The following is a 12,112-nucleotide window of genomic DNA, read 5'->3' on the forward strand; positions in this document are numbered from 1 at the left end:
GTTTATCAGAAAGCCCCATAGGGCCACCTTGAACTTGTAATAGTGTTCTGTGGATTATCAAGAAACAAGAAACACTGCTGCTGAAAAAAACAAAATTCTCTTCAATTGTTTCGGGATGAAGGCAGCAATTACAGAGACAGATATTTACAACAACCCTATATATAAGATAAGAGAGAATGTTTTGGTTTTTTTGTCATTTGAGTGAACTGACCCTTTAATCATTTGCCCCCAATTCACCCCATCACTATGCCGTTTGACGAGCAACACAAAAATAGTGTTTCTGTGTATATGCAAAAACGCGTCTGTTTGTTTAACATGAAACTGCTTCCTGTCTAACTGCAGCCTGTCACAGGCTGGCAGACGGAGTGTGCATTGTGAGTGTGTGCAACACACTCTGACCGATCAATCAACCGCCCATGTTTGTGTCGAGCTGCTGAGGCTCAGAAAAGGTCCCGAGTTCGGTGACTCACGAAGTTTGGCCGCATGCTGGATGCTGACAATGTGTTTTCGTCTTCTGCTCAGGCATTCATTCAGTATCTGGCCAGGCGTTGTGAAACCTGGGAGTATCCCAGCTTCATTAATCCAACTCCCAGACAACAGCGTGTAAAGGCAAATGTTTGAAACGGTCGCGTTAGTCAACTAACGGGTTGAGTCATTGTTTTGAGCATGCATCCAAACAGCTTGACAAGAGGTTAGAGAAAAGCCCCTCGAATGCCAGCACAGACCCCAGTACCTCAACCCCCAACCCAGGTCAAAAAATAGAAACACGCAACTATAAAATATTTAGAAAAGTGACCAAAGACAATTCAAGACGATGAACAGCAATTCAACAGTCTTCCCTGTATACAAACAAAAGTTACATGGATTATTTTCACACAACGTCAGTTGAATAACATGTAGTAAATCATCACCGTTAACATTTACTTTGGCCGTGTTCAGCCAATACATCCAAGGGAACTTATGAGCCTCAAGAACTAAACCCGGTAGCTTAATATCAATTTTAAAAACCATGACGATTAGGCAAAACAGACTGGTAAAGGAGTGAAGTGACGGTGGTTTGTGTCGTGTTTTCTACCATCAGCAGCTGTTGACTTATTTTGGACATGGCAGCAATGACTGACTCTTCCGAAGCTTAACCAAGTAGTTTAAGACTAGACTAAAAAGAAGTCCAGGTCAATTGACCATCTACCACATCTCATGGTCATCATCAGCGGCGGGAGATTGCTTAGTTGTCGTCTTGTGACATATGATAGCAGGTGTTCGTGTGTGTGTGGGGTTAGGGTTAGTCCACATTGTCTCGCCTTCCTGATTTGACTTTCTCAAACTGCTATTTACATGAGTTGTTTTTGAATGGAGTCGATCTCCGAGATTCAGAACCGCAAACTCCACCTGGATGGTGCGTGAAAATGCAAGTAGTGTGCCTGAGTTCCTCAAAACGGTTCCTGTAAAAGTTAATATAGGGAAAAAGTGCCATACAACTGTAATTTACTATGAAGGAATGCTGCTCAAACCTCTTGTAAAAACAGCAGCTGCTGAGGCGACACAAGGCACCACAATGCTTGAATCATCCTCCAAGTGCTGTTAATCTGCAGCCAACGAGGTTGTGAATGACTTTTGCAACGGTTCTGTTGCTCAAGTTGTTTTGTTTAAATTTTTTGCGATGTTGCATAATAACCCAGTTTTTCTTTAGATTTGTGAGGTCAGTGCACAATCTAAGTTTGCCAATTTTGCAACAGTCAAGGAATATCATTTAATAACCTTACTGACGCCTCGTAACACAACAAATAGCATCCTCCGCTCAAAATGCACTGTTAGATATTCAGTCTCTAATAAATGACATAAAAAGCAGAACTCTGTGAATCACATAACAGTGAACTACAACTCAGGTGATTCACATCTGAGTACAATTTGTATTAACCTCAACCACACCCTGATTAACCAAGCTTGTCTAAGTTGCGTTGACTTAATCATTAGCTAACCTTTCATCACATTAACCAATTTGTGGTTTTAGAATGTTTGTCCGCCAAACACCTAATCTGTGTTTAAGGGTTTAAGTGGAGCTGAATAGCTGTGAAGTTGATGGGATTTTAGTGATTTTTCTCAGTTTTACTATACAAGCTTTTCGTCTCAGTTTCTGCTGCGTTTGTAATTTGGCTTATTGGCCTTTTAATAAATGTCTCCATCCAAAAGGTGTTTCTCTACATATTACCCTTTGGTGAAAGAGGTTTGGGTGTGTCAGAGGCTCACAATGAGAAGGAAAAGGAAATTAAGGTCACGCACAGCATGAAAACCATTCAATAAGAATGTATGTAACTGTATTTTACACCAGTCAACATGACCTGGGTTTTTTGTCTAGAGCTGAACTTTTGGCTGCACATGCTGAGAGCTGCAGTTGTAAAGTAATATCACATATTTTGATAAAGTTGTGAACTTTGTCATGTGTGGCCACAAGCTAGTTCATTTACAGAGAGTCATTAAAGACAGTTATCGTCCATAATCATTACTGTTGACACAGTCCATACATGACTGTTTTACTGTAAAACATGCTTAGTCATGTGGAGTTATCTCACTGTTACTCGTCTACATACAAAACAGTCGACGTGAAATTAAAGAAATACGTCAGTTTGATTTTACAGTGGTTTCACGTTTTTTTTTTTACCTTTCAAGTCAGCTGTACATTTCTGCTGTATTTTACATTATCACAGCAAACCCAGATATAAATCAACAGCAGCTTCACTCTCAGAGCCGGTGGCCGACTACGTGTGAGCCTCGGCTTCGCGGTGCCGACCCCCCCCCCCCCCCCCCCCCGCCGCTCGGCTCCCATTATGGATCGGTTGACAAGTGTGGGTTCAGCGTTCGGCCTCGTGAAAGCCCTATCAGTGTTGACAAAGAAACAGATGACCCGTGGTGCTCGGGCCAACACAGTGACAACACCCGCTGAGGGGAAGAATTGCTCAACGGGCCGATAATGCAGCTCATGCTATCTGCTGCTGATTGCTTTATAGCTGTGTAATCTAGGGACAGCTTGTTTTAGAGCTTAGGCGACCAAATATGGCCGAATGTCACGGCACGGATTCCCGTTGCGTATCAATCCTGTTATCTGTGCAAATAGAAATCACGGTGGAGGTTAATGAACGGTAAATTGTCCGAATCAAATCTGTCGCGTCTGCTCCTGACATGATATCAGCCGTCTGCAGCGACGCCCTGGATTCACTCTATACGCTTGGAAAAGGATGTTGCATTACAACATGATATGGTTTATGTAATAGGCCACATCCCGGTCGTCATTGTGTTGCTGTGTGAAGTGGGTCACGTCTAACAGTGTGTAGCGTACCCAGTTATACTCCGTCCCCAGAGAGCCTCGCTGCCTGTTGACTGGAGCCAGAGTACAGCGGGTTCAGTACGTCCCTCTGGTTCTGCCAGACTGAGCTGCACCAGGTCTTCGTAAATCTGCCACGTGTGAAGTCCTTCCCTGAGTTCTTTGAGGCGACGAGCTTCTGTCAAACACAGGTTGCGTTTGACATTTCAGTTGGTTCTTTCAGCCATTACCGGGTGTGAATATTGAGTAACAGCAACAGCAATCACTACATAAGAACTAGTTCATGCGGTGCAACCAATTTGGATTTTGAGACGAATAAATCTTCCCTTTGTTTCAACTCACAAAGACGGACGGGAGAAGGAATATCACTCGATACGTGTTGTTCTGCTTCTGACGGAGAAGGAATAAATACTGAAGAGCTTCCTGCTGTACTGTTGACGGAGCACATTGCAGTGTTCGTTGTGCGTCTCCTCTCCTTCTCTGGGACCTACTGTACAGCACTGAGCCACACAGAGCGGGACAACGTGCCAAATGGGTGGCCTGAGGCGAGGAACACCAAGAAACCATCAAGTTCGGTGGTTTGACTGCGAGCAGGGGGAGCGATTGGTTTGGTTTACATTGAAATTAAGGCAGAGAAATGAGAAACTGCTGTTTACATTTTAGGTGGACTGTTCTCTGTATTTCCATCCACACCCAGGGAAAACCTAAGTCAAGGAGTTATGAAAAATACATCCTGTAATTGAACATGCGAAATGCGAAACAGAGCTTCGGCTCGCTTTAGTTTACAGTTCAAAATGCAGGCATTATAGATCCGCTGAGGGTTATTATAGCATTCAGCATGTGGACTTTTTAAAAGGTTTTCTGCAACGTGACGTATATATATATATATATATATATATATATATATATATATATATATAGAGAGAGAGAGAGAGAGAGAGAGAGTAAATATGCATAATACAGTTTTGACCATGGCTACCTGGTTAACACCACAGCAATGTTTAACGAGAAAAAGGAATGTCTTAAATGAACAGACACATTAAATATGTTATGAATTAAATGACTCCTGTCATAATAAATGATAAATACATCGACCATTTTCAACAGCAGAGAGATCCAGATTTCTTTTGTACTTTTGTTCTATCCAGGGGGTCATTGCTTTATTTTCAAAATGATATGAAAATCTATTAACAGACCCGTAATACTTAATACTACGTGTCGACTAAAAACTCTTGTTTACAACGTTTACTGAGGTAATAAATCGGGTGAGAAGGTAATTTTTTCATAGACTTCTATAGGATGATGGCCATTAGAAAGAACGCAAGTTTAAGGCAGTTTTGGTGAGTCTATATTGTCATATATTGTGTATATAGCGGCCATTTTTGCCTGTATTCAATTAGAAAAAGACAACAACAACATTGTGCCTGGTTTGAACTGAGGCATAGATGTCTTCACGACATCACTGTTTACTAGGAAGCGGTTTGAGAGCTTCCCTGAGCCACAGTTTATTTTTGTGCAATCGGCTCAGATTTAACGATCATCTGGAGCGGGCTTCGAGTACGAGCAGACGCCATATATTCACGCAGACCGCATTAAACAAGGACATGCAGGTCCATTGTCCTGGCGTATTCCTCATAGGTGTGACCCGGGTTCTGTGACAAAATGACCACAGGGCGTAGTGTGCTCTCTTTATTATGCAATGAAGGCTCTCACCACCTAGAAACCGTAAACCCTGTCATCTAATCACCGGCGACGGAACGAGGACAAAGAGAAGCGGTTTGACTCATGCAATCTGCTGCTGCCGACGTTTTCTGTACATGTCAGTGTGGCGCTGAGCGTTTCCCCCCCGAGGAGCTCTTCTTTCAGTCATGTGCTCAGACAGGGTGGGAAAAGCAGGTCAACGGAGATGTGAGGGGCGACAACAGCAAACCACTACAGTCATGAACCAATGTGGCACCTGTGTTCTTTATGTTTTGGACCACTTACTATAAAACCCCACTTTCTTTACCTCGTTGTTACAGACACCATGACAGCTTCAGCGTGTTCCTCTCAAACTATCATCCAGACATTCGCTTTCATTCATTTCTAAACTCAATGAAGGTTTCTTGACAGATGCTTTATCTAAATTAACATCATGCCTACTTTTGGGGCGTGAATATATTATAGATGTATAGATTTATACTTTGTATATTTCTATTGTTACATTTGATTCTGATTGGCTGCGTTTGAAAATGTGCAGTGACTTTGTATAATGTATAGATTTCTTGTTCTTTCAGATTCATTTGCTCCTTGAACTGAGTTGTTTCACAACAATAATGTCTCTTCAACAATAAATCAAAGTGGATGAGAGATTACTTTATTAAAGAAACAATGGTACAACTACATGTATGACCAGTCCTGTTCCATAGCGTGGTTCAAATCTAAAACAAGACATGAGCCAGTTAGTCCGACAAGAAAGGAATACAACGCATTATGTCATTGTCACCACAATATAGATATCTAACCAACATCCATATTGATTCGATGTTTAATCAATATCTCTGTTATCTATCGACACAATATCTGGAGAAGAACAAAGCCTGATGTACCGTTCCTCATTCAATGAAGCTCAATTTGTACCAAAACTAAAAACACATTGGTGCCACACACACCTGTGGCTCCTGCCTTATGACACGACCCCACTTTGCTGCTCCCATGAATACTTAGTAGCCCAACAAATGTGTACTAAATCACTGTTAAAAATAGTCCCCAAAAAATGCACTATTTACCCATGTTTGAGTTTACATTTCTAAATATTTGTAGCGCTACAACTCCTCGTTTTAATACCGCACAACCCACTTTAAGAACAGTGAGCGCTAACTAAAGCGTAGATGATCTAACCTTGACTTTATAGACTGGACTAGTTAGTATACAGCATCACATTCAGCAGCTGTTTAAATTCCCAGAATGCCGATGCTTTAACCATAAATTTTGTCTTCCTGGGAAACGTTGACGCTCAAGTGTGCATGTGCATGCACCTCTGATGACGGTGACAAAATCAAAGTATTGAGTGTACACCAGAGGATGGCACGCAAGTTTATTTATACGTATCGTTTGTCTACCTCTGTGCTGGACGTGGTTGCGTATGTGTGTGTTTATGTGTGTGTGGAAAAGCAGGTATGCTCTGCCACCTCTAATTAACTTGGTGGAGATGCGTATGACTCAGCAGCAGTTGACAGCATAATCACCCTGTGGCTCACCTGTTTATACGCGCAAACACACACACTCACACACACACACACACACACACACACACACACACACACACAAGCATGCTTACACACATACTTTTGGTCGTAGGCCGGCAAACCCTTTGTGAACCTCTGGGAGAGTTCTCGTTTTGCATCAGGGTGAAACCCGGAGTCTTCCGTGCAAAACGCAACTATAAAACATAGGCGTGCCGTAACCCATCACCGAATGCCAGCCGAGTGAGCGCTCTCGCCAACGCGAGTGCGTGCGTTTGTCTGTCTGTCTGATGTAACCTGGCAGCTCAGGTGCAAACAGAGGGCAACACGGCGTTTAGAGACGGCAACCTGCAGCCACAGGCAAGCACGAAAATGAACGTTCAGGCAAATTAAGCAGCAGCTATTTAAGACACAAACAGACACAAACAAACACCATGGTTTCACAGATCAATCAGACTTTCAGAGTATTTGTACCCGTTAGTGGCTGATGCCCGTTAAAAATCTGGATTTTCAGTTAAGGATGCAACATGTGTGTAACGGAAATTTACAGCATGACTGAATCTGAGGCTGCTGCATGTCTACTATCAAATGTTTCATAGTTAAAAAGATACGTAAAGGCTAAAATTTGGAGATTATGGATACATATGCAAATACATACCTGCATAAAACTATACAGAATACATAAAAACACAGATATGTGCACATAATACCGGCCGTTTCGTTTAACTAACTACATACATTAATTATACTACAACTGCATCTAATGCCGTATATGAAACACGTGCATGCATGTGAACATCTATATGTTAAGTACTTATTTATATATTGTACCTTATGGAATATGAACAATGGTTATGATGGTTTAAATTGCTACAAACTTTCCATCCCCCTTCTTTCATATAGGTATTTATATATATATGTGCTAATATGCATGTACAGCATGTTTTTATATATATTTTCTCTTACTTTCCATTCTATTCCAATACATATTTCAGTTTTTAATCTTATAACTGCTAATAAACAAGAAAGCAGCATGAAGAAGCAGCGGCATAGAAACTCAAATTCTGCAGGTAAAGCACCTGAATACGTCAAACATTTCTTGAGTTCAAAAGGTCTCTAAGTTTCTGTTTCACTGGCAGGAATAACACACAGTACCACTGACACAACAACAGACAGGTGAACGAGACTGAAATGTTCCAAACGCGGTTCATGACCTCCACCGGCATGCAGCAACCATCACAGCCTCATCGTACTTCATGCTGCATCCTTTACCCCGACCTTTGAAAAATAACAAGTTATCAGGTGCCAGGAAGCACCATCAGCGCTGCCAAGCTCTGATGAAAGTGGTGAAGTTAAAGAGATGCAGGTGGTGGCACAAAGGACCTAAAAAGCTGAGTGTGGAGATGTGGAGGAGTGGAAAGTTTGCCACTCTTATTTGTAAAAAAAATCTTCCACTAATCCCATCAGAAGAGCGAGAAGAGGCTCTGGTGTAATCTGTTGATTAGTGATCAGGCTTTGTTTACCACAGCGCTGATTACTGTACAAAGAAAAGAAGATTAACAACTTCTGAACAGAGGAGGAGGAACAACTCCAGTGAACAATTTCACTTTTCACTGTGGTTGAGAGAGAAGGGAGAAGTTTCTTGGTTTCATTTTAACAAAGTTTGAATTCCAAAATGTACGGCAGCAGGTGTTAAGTGAGCCCTTGCAAGCAGATGGGCTCCAGCAGCAGAAGACCACAACGAAAATATCGATATACCTTATGAGAGTGTATCGATATGTCTGCGACTACTATTGATACGTTTAAAAAATGTAAAGAAATTCTGTTCTAAGCTTAAGGCCGGTGACCTGTGACCCGTCACATGATTCGGCCAAAATCACACCATGGCGTCTCACAAAGCAAGCGGCCGTGTGAGACACCGTGTACTACGTCACCCCGACTCGTCGACACATGGCGGATGTAGCAGTGCAGTGCCCAGGATTTACCGCGAGGTGAAGAACCGTGTGAAAACATCACTCAACGTTCGTCACGAACAGCATGAAAGCGCTGATCCGTCCTGCGTTGCACCAACAGTTCAGGCGGCTGCTGGTGGTGTTACGGTGCGCGGGGTAATCATCTCAAAAGCATCTTTCTTGAACATGACAAAGAGGTCACGATACTCAAACGGCCTCCACCAGGCCTGGACTGGGACAAAAATTCGGCCCTGGACTTTTTGGTCCGGACTGGCCCACCACAATCCGCGCGCAGATACTGTGCCAACTCGGTCCGTTGATGTACTGTACATATAATCACACAAGCCCTTAATAACACTACTATACTGAATAATATCCCTTGATATTCTGGAGCATTGAATATTTAGTGAATGAGTGTTTATCCACAACATGTTAGCGAGCACACACACCTGCTATCACCACCACCAATCTCCTCCTCCCCCTCCTGTACCACCATGGCAGCGGGTCCGACGACACCTCCTGAGAGGGACCCGCCGCGCCCGGCGCAGCCAAAGCCCCGGAGCCGGAGGCTATGCCACCGCCGCCGGCCCCCGCAGCAGCAAACATGTTTATTAGATTTCTGCTCTTAGCAGCATCAGTTGCGAGAGCTTTTTTTTCTTCTTTTCCCTCAGTTTTTCTGCACCGCCTTTTCGTTTTTTCTCCATTTTTGCTTTCTCTTCTCTCTCACAGATTGCTAATGATGTGTCATTAGCTCATCATTAAAGGTGATTGGACGAGGGGGGGGTCTGGAAAATGCGTGGGCGGGACTACTGGGCCTATCATAGGGCCACTGGGCCTCTTATGCGTCTTTACATAGAAAAAAAAAAAAAAAAAGGTCAGCCACTGCCGGCCCATTACTGACCGGCCCACCGGGAAAACTCCCGGTACTCCCTAGGGCCAATCCACCCCTGGCCTCCACAGTCAACAGATCTCAATCCAACGGCGCTTCTATGCGATGTGGTGGACCGGGAAATTGACAAATTCTGCAGCAACTATGTGACGCTATCGTGCAATATGGACCAAATATCTAAGGCATGTGTTCAGCACCCTGTTGAATCTCTGCCACAAAGAATTAAGGCCGTTCTGAAAACAAAATGGGTCCGAGCTCCACTAGCAAGCTGTTCCTAATAAAGTAGGTTGTGACCTAGATGTCTAACACGGCCCTGTCACTGGGAATGTGTAACTACACTTTTCACAGGTGTGCTGTACAAACAACACGGTGGTTCAATCCTCCCACACACGGAGAGACGATAGGGGCGATAGGGATTTCGTAAGATAAATTTATGGACAATCAACAGCGTAGGCGTTTATCAGAAACAATCAGATGTAAGCAATGTGTAATAGACTCTAATGAGTCAAAGTAAATCAAATCAAGCGCAGGGCTTGCACCGATCGGCCCTCGCAACAATGAAACCTTGTTTGTTTTAGTGTAATGTGGGCGGCGATAACTCCGGGGCCGCTGCCTTGGAAACAAAATAATTTAAAGTCTGTTGCGCAATGCCTTGACTCTTCATCTACGAAGACAAACTCAGGGATCGCCTCTGCCAAAATCATCAAACAGTTTTACGACTAAAAATGGGAGCCGTGATGGGGAGAGAACCTGTTTATGCACACAAAAACTCTGCATCTTGTACAAATACACCTGGAACACGCCCCGTACACATGGCAACTGAGACCAACAACCACTTTAAACACAACCGCAGAACAGTGGGTTTGTTGCAAGCTGCTGGGATTCACTACACCCCGGTCAAGTCATCCGACAATAACCGAACAGCAAAGCGTGAACCCACAATGTGAGGCTGTTTGATGTTCCGCGGCTCTTGTCCCCCCCCCCCCCCCCCCCCCCCCCTTCTTGTTTTTTAATCTCTCCTTCAATAGAGGGGAGTCTGAAAGGCAGAGTCGAGATGTTTAAGAACACGGTTTGCGGCGGTAAAACCCACAGATAACAATAAGCGTTTTACACTGAGCAGGAATTCAAAGAACTTTGAGGAGAGACACACAGAGACAATACTTGGCTGTGAAAGAGTGACGATCACTCTAACATGCTAAATCTCTGCCTTTGTGCCCCGAGGCTTTGATCCCAAACTTCCAGCGAGCCTCTTGTTGAGTCTGTTTGCTCTTATTGGGATATATTAAGACCTGCCATTATGTGCCGACTTCAGAAACAGCCTGTGGTATTTGCTCAAAGATTAGTTTACTTAAAAAAATAAAAAAACAACCCAAAAAGGTCCTGAAATCAGAGGGGGAAACCTTCCATTGACAGAGATGAGAGGTAATCTGTGCACATTTCAAGGCTGTGCTAGTGTGTGTGTGTGTGTGTGTGTGTGTGTGTGTGTGTGTGTGTGTGTGTGTGTGTGTGTGTGTGTGTGTGTGTGTGCGGTCCGTGTGAGTGCATATGGCTGTTTTTGTGCGGTTTTTTTTGCCGTTAGATAAATATGCATTGAAAGTGTCGGGCTTGAAAGAACAAGCGGCAGGAGCATAAACTTCTTCTTTCATCCTCTGAGTCCAATACACTGTTTACTGAGACACACAGAGGTTAGAGCCAAACAGCCTCTGAGGAGCTGCCACAGAGCTGTCAAGCCTTCGTGTGTGTATGTGTGTGTGTGTGTGTGTGTGTGTGTGTGTGTGTGTGTGTGTGTTTGTGTACTTTTAAGGGCATGTATCGGAGGGCTTGTTTGGAAGATTTGTGCGTTTGAATGTTGCCTACTGCCGTTCATCCAGCGAGCAGTCAGGGTTCACTCGGGTCACCGTGGTTCCCCGAGGATACCCGACCGTGCCGGCGGCCGGCCGGGTCAACGAACATCACTGACCTTTGACCTTTACCCTTGTCCCGGGACTGACCCCGCCAGATGATTGACTGCAGCCTGGGAGGTATCCGAGGAGCCCGCGAGTTTCAATGACGCCAACAGATGACCTGAAAAATATCAGCGTTCACCGTGGATTTGAAGGATGGAGGACGGTGACGCAACGGGAATCACGTTCATTTTCACCCAATATCAACACTATGTTCTCACAGGTTGTGACACACACACACACACACACACACACACACACACACATTCGCACTTACACAAGCACATCTTTAAATCAGACAAGGCATGAAACCATTATGAAAACAAAGGCAGGTGATGGGAGTGAGTTGTGCGCTGAAGTGTGCTAAAAGTTCATTCCAAACCAATGTGTTTGCGTGCATTTGAGCTGCCGATTGCGCAACATACTGTAGGTGCGCTGAATGTTTCTGTTTGATGATTTGCATATGGACAGACACACACTCACCTGGGCCATTAACCCCGCCATCAGAGTCTCTCTGGAAGAATGTGAAGCAATAAGTGTCGTCTCAGAAGTCTCTGAGGAGCTGACAGACTGTGTGAACACATCAGGCAGGTCGGAGGGTTGTGCTGTACTACTGAAGGAGTACAAGGAAGTATTCATCGTGTAAGAAAACACAGAAACAATACACTCTAAATCACATCTTCTTATGAACAAGGAACTACACAACACAAACCTACAATCGGGAAATAGTTAATAATAGTTAGGCACCAGAGTCCCTTTAGAAAACTGCTAATTTTACTGCAGCA

At 43.8% G+C, this 12,112-nt stretch overlaps 1 long non-coding RNA gene across 1 annotated transcript in view; it reads right to left on the reverse strand.

Moving 5' to 3' along the window:
- LOC137883582 (uncharacterized) overlaps positions 1 to 11,868 on the reverse strand; it is a 32,247-nt gene extending 20,379 nt beyond the window's left edge. The window contains exons 1-2 of the long non-coding RNA XR_011104582.1: positions 11,811 to 11,868; positions 11,345 to 11,448 (exon numbers count right to left, since the gene is read on the reverse strand). This is a non-coding gene — a long non-coding RNA (uncharacterized lncRNA). The remainder of the gene's footprint in view (positions 1 to 11,344; positions 11,449 to 11,810) is intronic.
- Positions 11,869 to 12,112: the final 244 nt, after the last annotated feature.

The sequence above is a fragment of the Cebidichthys violaceus genome, unplaced genomic scaffold (genome assembly GCF_023349555.1).
Source record: "Cebidichthys violaceus isolate CVI_PGR_0920_01 unplaced genomic scaffold, fCebVio1.0.p SCAF_33, whole genome shotgun sequence".
Lineage (NCBI taxonomy): Eukaryota > Metazoa > Chordata > Actinopteri > Perciformes > Stichaeidae > Cebidichthys > Cebidichthys violaceus.